Here is a 21,180-nt window from a genome sequence, read left to right on the forward strand (position 1 = left end):
TTCAATTTATGAAAACTGTCATCAGTTCCATTCAGTATAGATATAAAGAAAAGAAATCAATCAATCATTTGTTTTATCTTCATGTAGTGAATGTAGTTGGCAAAGTGTATGTTAGATGCCATTGAGGCTTTTGCAATGGTTAACAAATGGTGAGTCCATCTGTGGGTGTTTCAGTCCTGAATGAATAAACGTATGCAAAAGTTTCTCTATTTTCTAAAGGAACAATTGCAAGGCACCAATGAGAAAATAAAATTTGGTACGGATATCCTCATGTAATTCACATTTTACATTCTTTAATCATCTGCTCTATATACTTTTTATAAAGTTTTAGAAAAATTAAGTATTATATGGGCAAACAGTAATTTTTTAAAGGAGTAGATAGAGAATCAATTAAACCTTTGTGATGTGCATTCTGTTTTAATTAAAGAAAGTTTTTCCAATCAGATTTGTGACTGTGGTGCAGCTGAGCGTCTTTCTAAAGTTCAGGTTACCGTGAAGGTAGGTTTGGTTTAACTGTTGTTGATAAAATTAAGTCTTCCACTCAGTTTTATTTAGTATGTTAAACATTTACAACTAATGAAGTGTTTTTCTTGATAATAACATGAGTCCAAATCTGTAAATCACATCTTGGGCTGAAATACATAGAATTTTTTCTTTATTAGACTATGAGATTACAAGACCTGGCTCATAATACCTGTGGCCTTACATAAAGACAAAATGCTATGTAGTTGTCTTGGATGAAGAACAGTTTCATCAGTCATTAAGTAATCTCTTTCATTAGTATATATAAATACATATATAATAAAAGTAATGGTGTGATATGAATCCCATCAAAGAACAATTCTTCCCTAATACCAAAAATTGAAGGTCCATAGCCCTTTTTAAAAGTTGGGTTGTTTTTTTTTTTAATAATATCCTGGTTACTAATCAAACAATTGAAGCCACTGACTTTCTTGTTAAACTTAGTTTGATAAGTTCAAACTGCATCAAATCATAAACCAATCTTCATTTATTATAAATAATTCAAAAGGAAATGAGACCCAGTAGAGTGCTTCTGTCTTCTGAATCTGGCATAAAGGCAATTAAAAAGTGTTGTTTAGTTCAAAATGGTATTGAAACTGATTCACACTGTCAAATAAGGTATGTTTCTTGTTTGCTGTTTCTTAGATATTAACATATATCTTGAACACAGCTCAGCTTATATCTGCATGGATACACTTCAACAAAACAGACGTTTCTGTGAAGCTGTCAAGAAAACAAACCTTTTACCACATAAAAATACATGCAACACTCCAAATGCTTTATTTTAATGAGTTTATTGTGCTATGCTTATCCCAGGCTGTGAGGCAGATGACAATGATTTATAACTTGCAGAACAGTAGCCCTGATAGGGTGATGAAGGACCATTTCTCCTCATTATGCCAGCAGAACTTCTTTTCATCTCTTCTCTTACTCTCTTTTGTTTGCTCTCATCGTCATCAGTCACCAGGCAGTACAGTTTACAAACACTGTTTTGGCTGGCAGAAAATAAATTGTTCAGCCAATGATGTGAAATTTATCAAATTCCTACTGCATCTTGAAACCCCTATTCAAGCTCTTGTCTAAGGCTGATCCATAGTTTAGATAACACTTTACTCCTAAGGGATAGATCCTTTCCCTTCTCACTTGTTACTCAGAGAAAGACGCATTTCCCTTAAGCTTTCTGTAGGCAAAGGCTGACCGACTTCCAAGAGCTGTAGAGACAAAATCATTTATATTTGGACATAAATTTGTTACAAAAACCCATGTAGACAGCATTATGGAGGGAGAGATAGAGCAATATTTGAAGTTCTGGGTAACCAAGTACAAATAACAGACCAACCTAATAAAAAGTAGCTGAACTTCATTGTTGAAGAGAAAAATATATAAACCAGAAAGGTGACAGGGACAGGTCCTAAACCAGAAACAATCCAATTGTCATGTTTATCTGCTTGTTAGTATCCACATAAAGTCATTTAAACTATAGTCACTTTTTTTCAAATGGCTTGGTATAATTCACAAACAAACGAGTTGACAGCAAATAACTGAAGCCACTGGATGGGGACTTAAGTACTTATATATTTAAAACAAAAAAAAGAAAAAAAAGTCTGCATAACAAATCTGAGTGAAAGTACAGGCTCTGGTATGGCTTTCCTTAAATAATCCAGCTATCTGACAGAGTTGGTGTGATCATAATGTGACTAGAGACAGACTAGATTGGAGGAGTAAAGAAAAGAATTTGCAGAGTGTGAAGGCAGAAAGACAAGTGGTTTCTTCCAGTGCCATACATAAATGCATTTAGAACTGTTGGAACAAAGCCTTTAAAATACTCATTAACCATCATTATTGAGAACTATGGGATTGTACACAGGGAATAATGGAAAAATAATTTCATCTTTCAATCCACTACATCTATATCTTAAATATCCATTTGAATGATTTGAAGTATGTTGAATATTAGTTTGGCCTTTTTTCTGTGGTACCCTCATAAGATGATGAACCTGAATTTATTGCTAGGTCTGAGTTAGTTTGGAAGTAAGGATAAAAAGAAAACATTTTTTCAGTGTTCTGACCTGTTCTACACTCCTGTTAACTGAATTTACTGTTTATAGCCCACATGGTGGTGATAACAATGATTAAAATCTTTTCTACAATGAAGCTAAGGAATAGAATGAGTATTTTTCAAGAGTTTTGCTCTGCACAAATTTCTCATAGGCGTCCATAATTATTTGCCATTAATAACTGGACATAAAAATATTCATAAAGTAGACAGGAGTAATAGTTTCAACCCCCTAAGCAGTATTCATTAAGTTTGCAGTAGATTATATGTGTGCGTCCCATGCTCCTTTGCTTTACCTGTCTACAGTATTAATGCTAGGATTGCAATATATTCTGAAGGCTAGGGTGACTGGCACCACAGACCAGATACACAGATTGTGTGACATGCAATGTGTCACCCCTGTACAGAACTGAATAGCTTCAGCTGATCTTAACCATTTCAGTCTGCTGAAGACTATGCTGTGGGGTGCTGAAGGCTCAGTGCAGGAGAGCCCTGGAAAGACAGGTCAGGAGGGAGATTTCGCAAATCCTGTGGTGCATCATGTCGTTCCTACCTGTCTAAAGAGAGACAAAAGCCAAATAGACTCCCTGATCCCAAATAAGACATTTGATTCCCAATTTTGTGACCAATTCACAGTACCCATCTGTCTAAGAATGCATGAGTGTCTCATGACCAGTGAAGAGTTTAACTGTCTCACTAGTCTGGGCTATCTAGAAGTTTCAGACCTGCTGCTGATTCTGAAGACATGGTGCACAGCCAACCCCACCCCAACCACTTCATCTGGTTAGCTTTTCAGAAATGCATCAGCAACAACAATTTCAGTGTGATCATTCTTTTTGCTACAACAACCATTTGCAGAAGGAAAGACTTGAAGAGAGTCTGTCCCTCAGAATGGTAAAATTTAGGATGAGAAACATGTTTGCTGTAAAAAATCTTGGGGGCTTCTGAAGTCCTTTTAAAATAACAGGGAAGTGTGTTTTACTCTTGGTAAGTTTAATTAAGTGCCATATAATATCTCTCTCATTCCTTCTGTTTTAGTCATCGGACTGCCACAGCTGTCACAGATGTGGCTATCAAACTGTCTGAAGTATTTGTTTTAACAAATGAATTTGTGCTTTGGCAGCTTTCTCAGGCAGTGAAGTTGGTGGACTTTTAAATTACTGCTTGGATACTTACGAGATTGGCTGCCAATGTCCATTCAATTTGGGTTTTATCTTTCTGTGTGCACAGTAATTTTTATGAGATTTTCTTTGCTCATTTCTGAGGGAATTATACAGCTGCTTTTTGGTTTTCTGTATGCTTCCAGCCCTTTCCAGGATATGCAACTCTGCAGATGCCTTCCCTGCTGGAAATGTTTGAAATTTATCCTGTGAATACAGGGCTGGAAGAGAGTACCCATGTCACTGAGTCCAGCGTTCAGGCAAAGCAAAGTTGTTGACACTGAATTCAGCACATTCATTCTGTTACGTATCACTAAAAGATCCTAAAACAATGTTACACTGCAGCTACTAAAATTAGACTATAAATATGTTGCATATAGTATGTAAAAACAAATTACCTGACCAAATGTTATAAAATACTGTTGTTAATTCCTCATGAGAAAAAAAAAAATACACAAGGTATATTTGCTATCAATGAACATTTAATATTGAAATTTCAAAAACTTTCTAAATAATTGTATGTACAATAAAGTACATATAAATTTTTCTATATTTTAAATGTGTATTCTTTTTTAAGATATTTTAATTTTTTCCTCGAGAAAATGTCCCTCTTAGCTTCACATTTTTAAGAAGGTTCTATTTACTTAAAGCTTTGCAAAGAATACAGGCATCTACCTCTATGAATGTCTCATAGTGACCTCCTAATATTTATGTCCTCCATATTTAATTGGAACACATATTGGAGTCTTGACACAATTATGACTTCATCCATATTTAGTTCTTGTAGAGGTAAAAAGGAAGATTATTTTTCTCCTTATATGAGTAAAGACTGAGGGGGAAAAAAGGGATCTTCACCATCTGAGTTACTAGATGCTGATTCTCAGAAGCATAGTTAGAAGTCTTTCATAAATAAATAACTGCAGTTCCACTTCTCCAAAGATTTATCCTACTTGAGTTATAACAAAGAAATTTAGATCTATAGAGCTTATAACATCCATGATGTTGAATTGCCAGAGTTCAGTCATATCTTTCTTAATGGATGTAAAATACCACCCTTAATTTTAGTGTGGAAATGTAATTTGACAACAGTCTATATGGTGCTAATGGTTGTAGAGGTTGAAAAGTCATGGACTACTAGTATGTATAATTTTTTGGGGGACCACTTTTTTTAGTCAACTGTAGATATGAAAACAGCTGAAATTGCTATGGAGTCACTGTATGACACTATTTATTGCTCTACTGTTTTTCATGCAACATATCCCTGTGTCTGCAGTGAAATCTGTATTAAAACTTCAGATACAACTTTCTCACTAAACTTACATAAAATGTTCTTTCCCATGCTTACTTCTAACACTTGTTAAATGCAGAAATTTTTTCCAGTAATATTACTTGTATTAGGATGTAACTGGCATTAATGAGCATACTGAGTTTCAAAAATGAATTCTAGACCAGTAGGAAGGCCTGCAGACTCCTGAGTCATCTCAGTGGTTTCACATACAGAATGAGTAAGAAACTGCTAATTATTTTCAGACACCAGGAAGAACTGCTCTAGGAAATTCTTCCATATATAGAGTAACATCTATAACTGTTTTCCTCTAATGACAGTATTTCCAAGTAGTATGATTAATAATCTAGAACAAATATATTTTTATTCTCCATCTTATGCCAGAAAGTCTCTTTCTGATCTTCGATTTAGTATTTCCTAAGTACATCTGTATGTACAGCAACAGCCTCTGAAGCTTCTTTTACTTAATATTATTTTTTCCTAATCATTCATTATTAAAATTTTGATTTGTTTCAGTTTCTAATCACCACAATAATAACATTAAGAACTCTTAAAATATATCAAACCTTCCAGAATCACGTTTGAAACAGTAGTTTCAAATTCTCACAAGCTTTGGAAGTTTCTCCTCTTTTTATTCCTTCCTCATATGAAACAGAAGCCTTTCAAAGATTCATTCTTTCCAGTAGACAGCTATTCTTCACCTCTCCTTATCACTATCTGAAAATCATGCAGCTCTTCCTCTTAGGAAGTCTCTCTAGCCTATTTAATCTGGTGGCTATAAAGCTGAATATTTAAAAAAAGTAAAAAACTGGAAGGCTATCGTGTTTTTCTGAGTATCTGCTTCTCTTTGTGAGTTTCTTATCATGGTCTGTTGCATTTCTGGAAAGTTCAAGCTGTGCTGAAATGCTTTCTATATTTTTCATTTGTCCCTTCTAGTCTACAGTCTCTTACTTGCAGTCTTTTATGCATGATGAAGGATAACAGTATATCTGAATTCATAACCGTAACAAGTCTATCAAGTAATACGTAATGACCAAAAGGTACAGAAAAGACCCTGTGAAGACAAATGAAGTTTTCCTAGTGTTAGCCTACTCATAAGTGAATACTCAATCTGATTCTAGTCACAACTGCTCCTGAATGTGACATTTCCATCCAGTGAAATCTGTTTGAGTGATATAGTTGTAAAATCTAGTTGAGTTTTTTAATCCAACATAGGTCAAAAAATTAGAAGACTATGAATGAAAACCTACAAAGTTCCTTCACAAAACTATATTTCTTCAGAATATATATATTTCTCATACTAAGTTATTCTATTAACCCTTTAGATATTTTCTTATTGTGCTGTTTTAACAATGCTGTATTTTTATGTTTGCACATTCCCATGTAAAAATTATAACGGAGTCTTCCTTGGATATGCTTTAATCTCTTCCCTTAAACTTTTGAACATTCAGCAAGGTTTTTTTGTTATAACTTGTTTCCAAAGGAAACGTTGTAAATTTTATGCTAAATTTTACATGCTGTATTATGCTGGGCAAAAAGATAAATTAATGGGAATAATAGTTCCTCTTATAAGTCTTATGCATAAATAAAATAAAAAAATGACAATAAAGACAGCTTTAAATATAAATACCTCGGGGTGTATATTTTAATTATCTTTTCTAAGTAAGGAAATTAATATGTCATCATTCTGGTAATACTTGCCTGTCTCTCTCCTGAGTGCTTAACATTTTCCTTGCTAACTGTTCTGGTGTCCTTGTGGCACTTGGGGTCACACAGATGGGGAACACCCCTACCAGACCTAGGCAGACTGTTAACATAAAGCTTTTCCTGTGGAAAAACTGGCACTTGCTCTGGAGTGCATTTTCTCTATCCTTCAGTTTTAAACTGAACTGTCAGCAGGCAGTTGCACTATATGACTTATAGTCTATACTATATGACTTATAGTCTATACTATATATATATACTATAGTCTGTACTATATAGTCTATATACTATATGACAGTCTATAACTATAGTTATACTATATGACATATGACTTATGACTTATAATATATAAGCCTACTTTATATGCTATTCATTAGATGTCCCTTAATAAATGACTGACAAGCCAAATCTGAAAGGTTTCATCAATGATGTGTCAAAATGTAGCATGATTAACTCTCAAAACATAGAAGTTACTGTGATGAGGTTGTCAGTTTGTGTTCATTTTTTTGCTTTACTTGCTTTGGCTTGCAAAACCCATCATTGTTTAAAATCATGAACCTGAGACTATCTCCCTGGTTCATTTGGGTTTCAGGATGGCTTTCTATGCAGTGCTGGAATCAAATACTTTACAGTGAATTTGTAGAGGAGCAGATAGACAAGTCTTCTGGGAAACCCAACACTTTCACACTTTATTTTAGTACCCTCCCTTAGCCTGCACAAGAGTATAATTTATCCTTTAGCTTATATCACCCATGAAGAGCCATTTCAGAAGTTAGAGAAGACATATATGACACAAGATTGGATTCTGGTTTCAAAGCTTATTAGAATCTAAGATTTAACACTGATTCAAGTAACTTTGAATCAAGCCTTTGTTCATGGTGTTTTGTGAGTGTGGTTTTTATCATTTAAGATGTTTTACTGTATGAGGTAGAAATTGTGATAACTACTGTGTACTACGCATGCATCCAAAACTTGTGCTGTGGCATCCCTATAACATTTTTCAAGAAGTCTTAAACTGAATTGATCTGAAGTCAGCCAGGTACAGAGCCCAATCGAGAGAGCAAACTAACAGCGTGGCAGTAGGCTTGATTTCGAGTCTAGTATGTAAGATCATTCCGTAATCATCTTCCTTTATTATGGGTGTATTTGTTATAGATACACACAGTCATATCTACTGTGTATTAATAGGCCATATTGCAAAGTACAGATATAGCATGTACGAGCAATACTTCACTTAACCTCCTTTCAGATGAAACAAGGAGGCCCAAATGGAATTAAACACTGATGCACTTCCTTATCCTACCTTTTGTTGATAAAATACATCAGTGATAGACTAAGTCTAATCTATTAAGTACTCAGGAGAAGGAGCACTTAACATCCCTTTAAACCAGTTAAGTTGGGTTTCATGGGTTTTTGTTAAGCTTACTAGATTTTCTTCCATGTTGTGTATCAATTCTTCTGGTGGAGATCCGGCACATGAAACTAAAAAATGAAGGTCATATATGTGTTTCAAGAGCTGTGGGTATAATGGACTATTTTACTTCAACACATATTGTCAACATACATTCCCTAAAATCTTTAGATCCACTCTGTATCTGCTTTGAATTGCTGTGGATGAGAAAGTGCAGATTTCTTCCACGTGTATTTCTCTTGCTTAAAATAGTTGCTGCTACACAGAACCAAATCCTGAAACCTTTATTCATTATTTATTATGCTAAAAGTTCATTTATTTCTGAAAGATTTCTTCATGAAGTTTTGGTGGTAGCTGAAAGTTATGGATATGTTCTAACATCATTATTTAATATTAGATTCTCCTGTTGGATGTCTGGCCTGGATTGATCCTACCTGGCTGCAGGTACCCACATTAAGAACTTTGTTGTTTTATATTTGGGTTACCTTGTGGAATTGCTTGTCTTTCCCTAATTGCTTAGAAGGAATTTAGGATGACAAGGCTCCTAATTTAGTTCCTAAATACAGGAGAATGAAAAGCTAGCTGAGCCCAAAGGACTGCTTAGCTTGAAACAAGGGGATGGAAGATAGCGCTCTAATTGCAGAAAGGGTGTCTTTCACTCTAGAAATTATTTGGTATAGGTGAAGAATTGTTCACATGGAAAGATATTAAGAAATTCCAAATAATTCAGATTTCTTTTTTTTTTTCAGAAAGTCTGTCTCACTAGGAAGCAGGCAATTTTCAGGTCAAACATCCAAAAAATGTAGCTTTATCTTTCTCAGGATTTTGGTTAACACAAGTGCCAGTTAATGAGTTGAATTGCTGTGTTTACCAAACTTATGCAGAAGCTTTATTTATGTTTTCAAGTGATTTGGGTATAGATTTGATTCTTATTTTAATGTTTCTGGGAAAAGTAATTAGAGCTTTTCCATTTTTACAGCTTTTCAACTGTCCTTGCCTGTCTTTTCATCTTACTTAGCAGCACAATGGATCTGGTTCAGCAAAGACGTTTGTTGGATTTTTAAAAACTTATTCAAGTTGGCTTATTCAAATCTTGGTCTTAGTTTGTGTTTCTCTTCTCAGTAATGGTGCCTGATAAGTCCTTCTAAATATAGTTGAACAAGCTAAAAGACCACAAGAGCAAAGAAACATAAAGTCATCTCTACTTCATCTAAGCAAATATGGACGTTAAAACATCTAGACCCCCAACTGCTTTACATTTCTAACTTAAGAAATAGAAATGTGATACATGCTGAGAAGGTCTGACTGCAGGAAGCTGTTAAAATAATGAGCAATTTATTTTGAGGGATAATAAGGGTTTAGGTCTGACTGCCTACAATGAGAAAAAACAAATGTAATACAATTGAAGTATATGAAATTACACTGGTGTGAAAGAGCTCAGAATAAAGGGTTCTAAATGTATTTTCTGGTTCAAATATATCGATAAACAAAGTTGAATTTTTCAGGTAATATAAAAAGTTTGTATAATCGGGTATATTAGGATTAATTCTATGGCTTTTCCACTGTTCATGGAAAGTGCCTCAGCTTTATTGCTTATATCCGAGGCCTGGTCCTTTAACTACTGTTCACCTTGAAATGGACTCTATTCAAGTGAAAGCATTACAGCCTGTAGACTCACTGAGGTGGATAACGTTTGAAGGGCTCAGCCTTAAACTGATGAGTTGGTTTTTAAAAAAGTCCACATTAGATTAAAACACAGTTATGACTTTATGGTTTAAAACAAAGTAGCTTATTTTCCTATTTACAATCAATTCACACAAAAATTGAAGTATATCTAAATACTTTATGATGCATTTAAATCCTATTATAGAAGTCTTGTATGTCAAAACACCCACAAAGTTCATTTTTATATCTTTTTCTGTTGGGTTATGGAAAAATTCTAGAGAGTACTTTGTCATCCTATTATTCTCTGTGTAGCAACAAATGAAAATGCTGGATAAAAGTATTCTATTTTTACCTAGAAGAAGGCTAAAAGTAAAAAAGAAAAAAAAAAATCTATAATATAAAAGCCCAAACATTCTTTGTAGGTTTCATCAGGTCACTTCACTGTGTAATGTACTGTCATGTCACCTCAGATACAATGGGAAAGGATTTGGCATGATGTCACCTGAGATCATTATGATCAGGACAGACTCTTTCTAGCTTAGAAAAAAAATTATGTCAGTTATAAGAAGACACTGGGGATCAAAAAACATAGTTTCTGACATTTCTCACTTGGAAATATTTAGAAGAGCATTTTATAATATGGCAAAATTAAGCCAGTATTTTCCACAATGGTGTAGGTTCCACCCTTCACTATAAACAGTTATAATTTTCTAGGAAAAAAACCCAACTTGATTAAACCAAAGAAAATTCTTCTCTAATCAGTAGAATATGTTGCCCAGTGGCAAGACACCATGTGTCTCTCTCCCAGTATTGTTGAAGAAGCTAAAACTGGAATTTTATTCCTGAGATATTGTTTGCTTTCAGATAGTTCTAAGTTGGGTATTCCAGTATGACAGTTATTCTGACAGGTTTGTTCTCAATTTCCCATGTATTGCAAAGGGGTCACATGTAGACCTGCAAAAAGCATCTTGAGTTAATGTAATTCTTAATGATCAAAACTAGCCCCAGATCTCCAGTTCAGAGTGGCATTAACTGTATGTTTTTTCCTTACAAGAAAACATCATCAGGATATCAGCTCTTGCTCCTTGCTCCTTTTGTTACACTGCTGGTGTAAGTAAACTTCAAATTCACACATGACTCTATGGTTCCTGAAATTATTGTGTTACATATACATCTCAGTTAAATTTATATATATAAGTTGTAATTTAAAATTACTGGAATTGGTTTCAGCTAGTAAAAATCTGTATGGCACTCTATGTAAGTCACATTATGTAAAGTCCTGTATGTCACATAATATAAATACAAAACTAAAACTTGGTTTTGTCTAGGCAGCTGTTTTCAAGCTAACCGTAAATGAAATAACTTGGCACAACTAACTGCTTCTGTTGTTGTGGGCCATTCTTACCAAAACAAACTAAATTTGAAAATCATCTGTTCAAAGGATGACAAGTGGAAGTTTTTTAGGCTAATTTGACATTGTTCTGGCTTGTGTTCAGCATTCTGGTTTCTGGCAGAGGAAAGATAAAAGCCCACTGGGAGAGAGAACAAGGGGATGTTTTTTTTCCTTATCTATTTATAATAGTACCAAAGAAATCACTTTTAGAAAACCAGCTAATCCTGAAGTCTTGAGGAGAAAGTGACAAAAAGTCATCCTTTGCTGCACAGATGGTTCATGACAAACACAGCAGGAGCAACAGCAAAGCATTAATTTGTTCAGTTCAAGAGATCTGCTAGTCTGCTGATAGTGTCACAAGAAATATAGCTGAACAGGTAGAAGCAGAGCTTCAGATTCCACTGTTTTATATCTTAGCTAAACTTTTCTCTAAGTTTTGTATCATTGAAGTCTTAATTCATAAGCATGTTTAAATTTTAAATATGCTTCTAAATTAATTTTTAATAAGATTGTACTCCTTCATGAATGAGAAATGTTCTGTGCGGTGAAATCAAAGGCAATCTGAATGCCAAAAAGATACATGGATAAATAAGTAAATGCAAGATGATTAGTGTTTGTGGATTTGTTTTTAACGTCTCAGTTATCAATGAGTTTAAATTATACAGATTCTTTGTATGCATTATATCACCTAATATTCGACAATCATTGTGTATGTCTGCAATACTTTGTAGCACAACTATTACCAAAATATCAGCTTATTAAAAAATTAATGAAATGCTTGTTTCTGATCTTCAGATTTTGGGGACTACATTTAATCATTACATAGCCAGGAAATACATGGATCCTTGGAGTGGTAGATACACGTGTGGAATAACTACTGGGATCCAATCTACAAATGGATGGTTGACATCTGTGCCAACAAAGAGGGACAATATTAATGGCCACCATACACAACTGTGGGCTTCCACAGTCCAATTTTTCAAGCTTATATTTTCAGAAACATTAATTTAAAAATTTTTTTTTTTATAAAGAAGATCTTTCTTTATTGAAGAACTTGTATTAAACATATGGCTTTGTATTTATACACTTATATATTTGTAATAAATGATACCATATTACTTTTATGTTTATAGGTGCAGGGCATAGAGTTCAGATGATCAAACAAGGTATGCAAAAGTGAGTGTTTTTTTTTTCTTCCAGGTACTTGACAAAAGGCTTGTACACAGAGTTACTGGAAGAAAAAAAAAAGCATGAGACTTCATGTGTCCTCCTCTAGCCTTAGTGTTTGCTACTACCTTACTCTAGACCATTGTTCTTAATCCACTTCCTGAACCTGTATCTTTCAGACACCATTGTGCATTCTGTTTGAAGGACTAGAAAGCTGACGTTCAGCCCATAGATCGTTGCAATTTTTTGAACACTCTGGTTTAATTCCTGAATTTATCCTTGAACCACATCTGGACAGATAGATGCAAATTAAAACTGGAGAGAATTAACTAAATATTTGCTTTTTTTTTTTTTTAATTGATAGAATGCTATTTGTCCAAAACGTAGGTTTAAGATTATTGTGTTTAAAGGAGACAGGAAACTAATAATAGAGTATACTAAAAAAAAACCTCACAATGGAGAAACAGTCTAGGAAATTATTCTGGCATACTAATTTACAAATAAATATTAAGGATGCGTTATTTATAACCAAGGAAACCCAACTATCATTTAATCTATAAGATGGTGGAAAAATTCTGTTTTTTCTGAAAGTTTTTGTTACCATAGTTGAGAGTTTTGTTGCTACCGTTTCACCTTCATGATGTACATGCAAAGAGCCTGTCTGCCAAAGGCATTGGTTTAACAGAACAAGTGTAATAGCTGCTAATACCATACAAACCCAAGGAACTATTCTTTAAATCAGCAGTTTGGTTGATGAGTGCAGTCTCTGTCTTTGACTGAAGGAGAATCAAGGCTTAGATCTGTGGTGGTTTTGCTAGTCTCCAAGGTAGAGTGTGCATATTAACCTAAGGTGTGAAATTACAAGTGTTACTAAAGAATACATGCCTAGCACCAATGGTGAATTCGTGTTTAAGAGAGGCAGAGATGTTCCTTTAGCAATGTATATGTAAATGTTTTGTGAATATAGAAAAAGCAAATCAGAAAGGAAATAATTCAATAATGGAGATACAAAAAATTTTAGTCTTGCTTCTGATGCTTTCTTGTAACTTAAGGAGTGAATTTTTAACCAAACATATATATACACACACACACACACAAACAAACACACATACAGATATGCACACATCTGAGGGTGCTAGTTCTCTTACAGGGAAATCAAGGACAAATTTGCAGAAGCCAATTCTGAGACTGGCAACAGTGATTACTGTCAAACCTTTTCAGAGGAGGAGGAAATAATAATTTTAGATTCAGATTCAGGAAGAAATATGGATTGACTAAAAAACTGTAGTTTCTGAAAAGAAAATGGATATATTATATGAACACTTTTATGTCAGAGACTAAACATTTCCTTTTTTATATTAATTTGATCTAAGTAGTCCGACATTCCTGGAGAATGTTAATATCCAGTGTTATGGGACTCCCTGCTCTGAAGTTGGCAGTCTCTCATCTCTAGCCTCAGCTTGTCTGTCATAGAGGCTGAGGTACCATGTATCCAAATTCATCACTGAAACACTTGTGAGATAGAAATAACCATAGAGCCATCTGTAGTTCATTACCACTAATGGCTACAAACATCCTCTTCCCCAAAACAGAGCCAAAAAAAGGATTAGGATTTGGAGAAAACTTGCAAGTTCTGACATATGGTCAGAATAATCCCACCACTATATAAATGACAAATGAAATTTACAGGATTAGATTGTTTGCTATTCTTTGTCAGCAAGAATGGCAAGATCACATGCAGCAGAGGTCTTTGGCATAAATAACACTGATCAGCAACCAAAGCTGTGCACCAATTGCTTATGAGTGTAGGCAAATTATGAAATTGTCTCATCACATATTGAACCAGGTGCAAAATAAACCCTTATTTTATTGCTTTCCTTTTTGAAAAATATTTGTCAAATATTTTTAAAACTAATCAACATTCTATCAAAAAAAATGACAAGCTTTGCCATTTAAGATTAGAAGAAATCTGAATAAAAAGTAGATTTCTTCCCTGAATCCTGAAGAAACTATTACAATATGCCAAAAGCCTTTCAGCTCTGGTCCCATCTCAGGCTTCCAGTTCCCCACTAGTAAGCAGTAAGCATCAAGTTTGAATAACACATTAAATCAACAGAGTTCAGCCTCAGGCACCGAACAGAGATTACATTAGTGGTATTAAACTGTGACCTACTTGCAAGATCCTGGCCATGGTAAGAACTTGTTCAAAGTATTGCTGTCTGCGCTGATTTTAACACAGTGAATTACAAAATATTTCTGACTTGCCTTTGCAACACAGGAAAAACAGATGGGTTTGTTCTCTCTGACTAAAGCCAAATACTGATGGTAGATACCTGCTGTTCCCCTATCAAGGTATTCTGGGTAACTCCTTAAAAAGGGATTGCATTGTTTCAGTAATAGTTGATCTGAGGACAAACATTTTCTCTTACAGTCCTATGTAACTAGTATCCTTGCACTGCTACAATTATACTACTACAGCACCATCCTACATGGTTGTTGGGCGTTTGGGCATTTGTGTACTATTCCTGTTTTAAGTCAGTATCTCTATGAGGTACCTATAAGATTTTGATGAGGTAAACAGGAGTGCTGTAAGAGAATCTAGAGCACATATTTCAATGATGTTACTTCTACGGTTCACTCTCATCTGATTAAATTACAACTATGTCTACAGAGTTATAAATTAACTTTTAGGCTGTGATTTTATGACACAGGATGAAGCAGGCAGCTTAAGCTCTTTGTACTGGTTTTCAAATCCTACATTACGCAAGACATCCACAGAGCTTTCATGACACAGTCCATACAAGAAGCCCCTTCCCTTCTGGGGCAGCAGATCTGAGCCCTATGTTTACATGACTAAAAACCTTTTGAGTTCATGTCACACACATCACACTCTTGCCAGAAAGAAATGGTCCCACTCCCTTTTCCTATACCCTTTCACTACTCCTGGCCATGTTGTCCCACTGTTTAATTTGGGCCAGCTCTAACAACCTACTGAATTTGTGTGTCCACGTAACTCATTAAATCAGAGGACATACAACACTATGCAAAACCTGGGTAGTTTTCTTCAAGGTTAGTGAAGTAAACTGAGACAGTGAAAGATTTCAAAGTGTTCTAGTGTAGCACACTGTTACATTTTCTCCACTGTCTGTGGAAGTGCAGTCTTACATAAGCAGAGAGCTCAAAATGAGAGAGGAATCAGCTCAGATAGGAAAAAAATAAAATTTAAATAGCTCTTTACACAGGCAGCCATTTCCCTGAAGAAGTGCAGGACGTCCCTGATGCTCTGTGAAGACTTTGGTGACTGATACTGACTTTATGAGCCCCTCTGTTTGTTCCTTGACTTAATGAGAAATGTGCAAAGGGAGTTATATAGAATCTGAAGGCAGCCGTAATCATTCACGCATCCAGTTTAACATATACACAATATAAAGTGCATTCAACTGTTCTGATGGAGTGGAACAGCTATAAGGGAAATATTTATAAAATGCTTAACAAATATTGTGCTTTACTTGAAAATGAATGCCAGAAAGATGTTTCTGGCGTGAACAATTGTGTGTGGTGTTAGGCCAATGGCATCACGGTTAATGGTAACTAGCAAGCTACATCCATTTCTTGTCTCTCTTTGCTGTAGTTTTGTTCGGTTTTGTTGTGGTTTTTTGGTTTGTTTTTTTTTTTTCTATTTCCTCACCACAATAAATAATAATACTGTCTTAATTGCTGCAGTTAAAAAGGTAAAGGCTGCTTCTAAGCCTGATTTGTGATAGTTTTGTTTAATTTTACTCATCATGACAAAATTGTACTAAACAAACTCTTTAGTTTGTTAGATTCAAGATTCAGAATTTCTGCATAAAATCACAACTGCCTACAATCCTTGGTTTAATGATAGTCGGTAAATAAAATTTTTGAACTCTCTCATCCTGGATGAAGAACCTCACAGTTTTTTGCTTAAAAATAAAAATTTAATATTGTAAATCTGTTCTTTCCTATGAAAGGCATAAAGAAATATCAATCTCAATAACTGCTTAGCCTTTCCTAAAGGGAGATACCAGACATAAAAATTGGAAAGATAAAGACATTAAAAAAAAATATAAAAAATGCTGTTACGAAGAATGCATTCTGTTACATTCAGATATTTCAAATAAAACTTCAATATCATATTAAGAAAAAACCTCTAGAGTAGACAGCAAGATGTACCCAGAGTTAGTTATTTTGTGTGTGATGCCATTTTTTTGGTATGAAGGAGAACTGTAAAGCAAAATTTTTTTCTGAAAACAAATTAGATAAATCTGAGGCCTCAGTACCATGGTATTAGATGGAAATTTTAAAGTTGAAATGATACTTGAAATTCTCCAAAGTGAGCTTTTCTTCAGCCCTAGCAAGATCAGGGTTTTGTATCAAAATAGGGGACTTAACACTTCAGTTCTACCTTAGACCTTCTTCAAGATACAGGTTCCAGTTCTGAGGCATCCATAGATATTACCAGGAGTGACTTCAGGTTTTATTTGTAGGAGTTGTATTGAGAAGTCTGTGTATATCTAAAAAAATAAAATAATCCTTGTTCTGTGACAGTTTCTTCACTGACAGATGCTTTTGAAGGCTGTCAGTTGGCCATTCCTTAATCCACTCAGTTTGGGTTGTACTGATATTTCATAGCAGTCATTATTAAATCAGCTCAGCTTTCTTATGGTAGATTACAGATTGGTCTCTGAACCATCTGTGGCTGTGTATCTGAATGTGTAAGCTCGTGGGTGCCTATTTAGAAACAAGGCAGTAAATTGATGATGGTTCAGAAAGGAACAGGAGCTTGAAAAAGAGCCTGGCTTCTAAACATCTGAAAAGAAATGGTTGTTTTGTGTGGTGCATCTTGCTGCACCAGCATAGTCAAGATCTGCAAGAATCTTCCAAAATTGCCTCAAGTTCCTCCAGAATTTTCCCATTTAGAATGGGATTAACTAAGATTTGTCTTCTATAAACAACCAATAACATTTATTAAAACAGTGTAATAAGTTTTCAGACTAAAATTCACCATGGTTAGGGGAAAAAAACCCCACACATAGCCAGCTGTAGTTTTTTTATGCATAATTGTTGGTACTATGGGGGGAGCAGAATACTGTTTGAATTTCGAGGACTTCTTGTGCTTCACCTATTTGACAAGAATCTAGTTTTCATAAGAGAGAAACTTTACCTATTCACATTGCTTCATCTCTCCTACTTTCTTGAGAAGTTGGTACTTCAAAAGAAGGATTTTATTATGATAATAATAAAAAAGTCCTCCCACTTTATATTGTGTAAAAAAATTATATCCTTTCTACCTCTAACTTGCTTTTAAAAACAGTTTTGCTTGAAATTTTCCATAAAAAGAGTTTCTCAAAAGGCTGGTATTAATAAGATATTAGGTTATATATAAGTCTGATTATGCGACATTTCAAAAATTCTGACATATTTTTCTAATTCTAGTGATATATACCTCAAAGACATTTGTTTTAAAGCAACAAATGCATTCATTTTTCCTCAGTGAGAACTGCACAAAAGAGTCTTTAGCATATGCTTCAAATTTAGTTACTTATTATGCAATTTAATGTGGAATAACTTTTGAGCTAATTGGCTAACATTTCCCGCCTTCTAGAGAAAATGATATCAAGATATATAAGTGGTGTAACAGGAACTTTTACCCTGATGATGTAGAAGATTCCTCATGTATTTACATGTTATTTTTAAAATAAAGTGGAAGGTGATGTGGCACATGGAAGTACAGAACTAGTCAAAGGTATTTTATTTCTTCAATTTTATGATTTCATTGTTGTTTTTTAACCAGGTGGATTTTTTTATTTACTAGTTTATTAACCATGCTAGTTTAATGAGACTTCTAGTTGTCATCATTTTTAATCTACAAGATCTAAGACTTTCAAGTTTCAAAGTCATCTGATTTATGAAGGCAGTAAGAGTATGGATATAAATCATCTCTGCAGTGTTCAGAATCCTTCTAAAACTAAAGGTTCTTAGTCTGAATCACAGCCTACACTACCTAATGTCAGCTGCATTGACCACAAAGTGAAAAAGCATATCTGTCTCAGCTATGGCCATAATTGGACCTGATGTTACCAGATAGGTGCCTCTGGATGCCTTTGTTCAGGAAATTTAAATTCTTATTCAACATCTTGTTTGGATTTAAAAAAAAAAACCAAGCCAAATTTTGTAAGGTTTTTGTAGGAGACATTTCCCTGCAGTTGCTGAAGCTTCCTTCTTTCACACATTCTCAGCATGTTTCTGACTTCCTGCACGACTTCATGCACTGGTTGCTGGCAACTTTGTCCCATGAATCAATTTATGGAGACAGGATATTTCCTGAAAAACAAACTGATTGTGTGTTCCACTATCTCTGGTTTAGCCTCATGAGCCAGTGCTTTTTACTCTCAGCTTGTATCTTATGCTTCTAACGCTGAATTTTGCTGGCCATGGGAACTACAATGTGATTTTCTGCCACAGAGCACCGAGGTTCATGCCCAATCTTCCCAGATTGCAAAAAACCCTGTGTGCTCTTAAAAGCTTGTGCCAGTTTTTTTTCTCTACAGTTTGCAAGCAACTTGCTTTCACATTTTCATTATACATTTATTTTGAATTAATTACCTCTGAGTACAAATCTCTGGTCACTGAAACTAAAAGGCCCTTTATTTCCACCTCCTCCAGGACTACAATTTAGAGGGAAACTATTTTTTTTCCCCTCTCCTTGTGAAGTTCATTATACTTTTCAAGAACCATAGGTCATTCACTTTTTAGGAGAAAGTCTACTTCTTTTACTCAGTAATTATTTGAAATATAAATGTGATGAGATGTGATTTTGTAAATTCAGTTAACTCTTCCATATTACAGTGGACCTTGGAATACAAGATTAAATAAAATATGGAAACCAAAAACTAAACCAGAGAGTTACAAATGTATAGAAAAATGATAATTATATCAAACTGGCTGGTGTTTCGTCCACAGCTTGATCAGCTGATGTTTTATCCACAGCTCGATGCAGTGAAGTTGTGAAGAAACTGGTACATTATGGAATATCTAACTCTGTAACACTTTTACTAGTCAGGCTTGTACAATACTCCTACCAGGTCAAGGACAATGGAGAATCACAAATCTTAACAGGTGGGTCCAAAGCACAAGCAAGAGAGAAGAATCTCTTACCTTCTTGAGCAGATACCATTACTTAATAACACACATGTCTCTGAATATTTGCTACTCAGAAGAGAGACATTTCCAGTTCTCTTTCCCAAGATGATAACCTAAAAAGGTCAGAGGTTATAAAAGACAACATCCAACACTGTTAACCTTCTGTTAGCACTTGGTTCAGTTGGGTGAATGATACTTTAACCTGATTTCACTTTGATTCTCTTCTGTTCCGCACACCAATGACAAGGCTTTTTTTCTTCTTCAGAAGTCTGATCTGATGAATTCTGATCCACTGTGATAGAGCTGGTTATAATCAATCAAAATGTGCTTAATGACAGCAAAAATGAAAAGAAGGATTAGTTACTGACTGGAGAAAAACTTTCTACAATTTTAAAGGTAATAAATAGGGGTCTGAAATCCTTTTTGTACTCCTTCCTTTTGTGCAAATAATTTTTCATTACCAGAGGGTTTAGGAGATTTTATTTTAGTCCCATCAGATTGTCAGTACCACAAAACCAGTTTTTAATCAACATTGATTGCAGGGAAGACACCTGTCTGGTCAATCATGAGGCATGGATGAGCTTAGGATCTGTACACACCACATGATGTGAACAGGAAGGCATTTACTTGACAGCTCCTTTTCCAAGGGTAATTCTTGATAGCTGTAGTGCTCTGTAAAGGCACTAGAGAATTTGGGACTTTGGAGGTCATATTCACACACATTCTTCAACCTGCTTTTCCTCCAGTGATTTTGTTCAAATTTGGTGATTCTTCCTGATAGAAAAAAGGAAAATCTGGTTCTAACTTTAGTTTGTATTAGTGGTTCCAGCATACTTGGGATGGTGCCATTTGTGGTCTATATTTACAAAATTTCAGGTTCAATATATTGTATAACTGTAAGCTCAGCTTACCTCCTCTTTCTTGTGAGCTCTGTGATGGTGGTTTTGTTAAGACTTGTGTCTGAGGTATAGAATGTAAGTGTTACACATAAAACAGATTCACACCTTTGTCAAAGTTAGGATAAGTAGAGGTGAAAAGTTCCCATTTAATAACATACAGAGAACTGTATATTATGCCTCAATGAAGAACCCAATAAAGGCACTGACATCAACCACTAGTTGGTGTTAAGACCAGATGTGGCCAGATCTGACTTGTCTGTCCCCCACTTGCATTTCTCAGTCTCCCCAGATACCTGAGACCTCGACCAGCCCAAATTATCCAGCTCTAGCCTCAGCAGGAGAAGGATGAGTGTCAGCTGATGAGATCCCAAAAGCAAAAGAGAATCAATGAATGCTAATTAACTTCACCTCTCCTGACCCTAACACTTGTATAGTTGAGAGCCAGCTCTGCTAGTGATAAAGGAAGGATCTCTGCCTGAAACTTCTCTCAGTGTAAATACTATCTGATGGACAATGTGGACACAATAAATTTGCTTCTTATGCTTAGAAAGTGGTAATAGCATTTGCTCCTTTAAAGAAGATGTAAATATCTGGGTGAAAGCATTCACCCTGCAGAACCGATCTGCAGACCTCAGCCTGTATGACTACAGACCAAATATACTCTTAGTATAAGGCCACTTTAGAGGACCACAGACATCAAAATGTGAACAGGGCTGGTACACACTTGTCTAACAGAACTGGCATTCCACTTCAC

General features: G+C 35.0%; 1 long non-coding RNA gene across 1 annotated transcript; it reads left to right on the forward strand.

Annotated features, from left to right (window-relative positions):
- Nucleotides 1–8,465: 8,465 nt before the first annotated feature.
- On the forward strand, nt 8,466–12,073 carry LOC133275375 (uncharacterized). Its single transcript, XR_009745486.1, has 3 exons — nt 8,466–8,582; nt 11,407–11,573; nt 11,992–12,073. It is a non-coding gene; the product is annotated as an uncharacterized LOC133275375 (long non-coding RNA).
- The last annotated feature ends 9,107 nt before the right edge of the window (nt 12,074–21,180 follow it).

This window comes from Pezoporus flaviventris, unplaced genomic scaffold (assembly GCF_033815535.1).
Source record: "Pezoporus flaviventris isolate CSIRO_AGI_PZ_B2104156 unplaced genomic scaffold, CSIRO_AGI_Pfla_v1 ptg000002l, whole genome shotgun sequence".
Taxonomy (NCBI): Eukaryota; Metazoa; Chordata; class Aves; order Psittaciformes; family Psittacidae; genus Pezoporus; species Pezoporus flaviventris.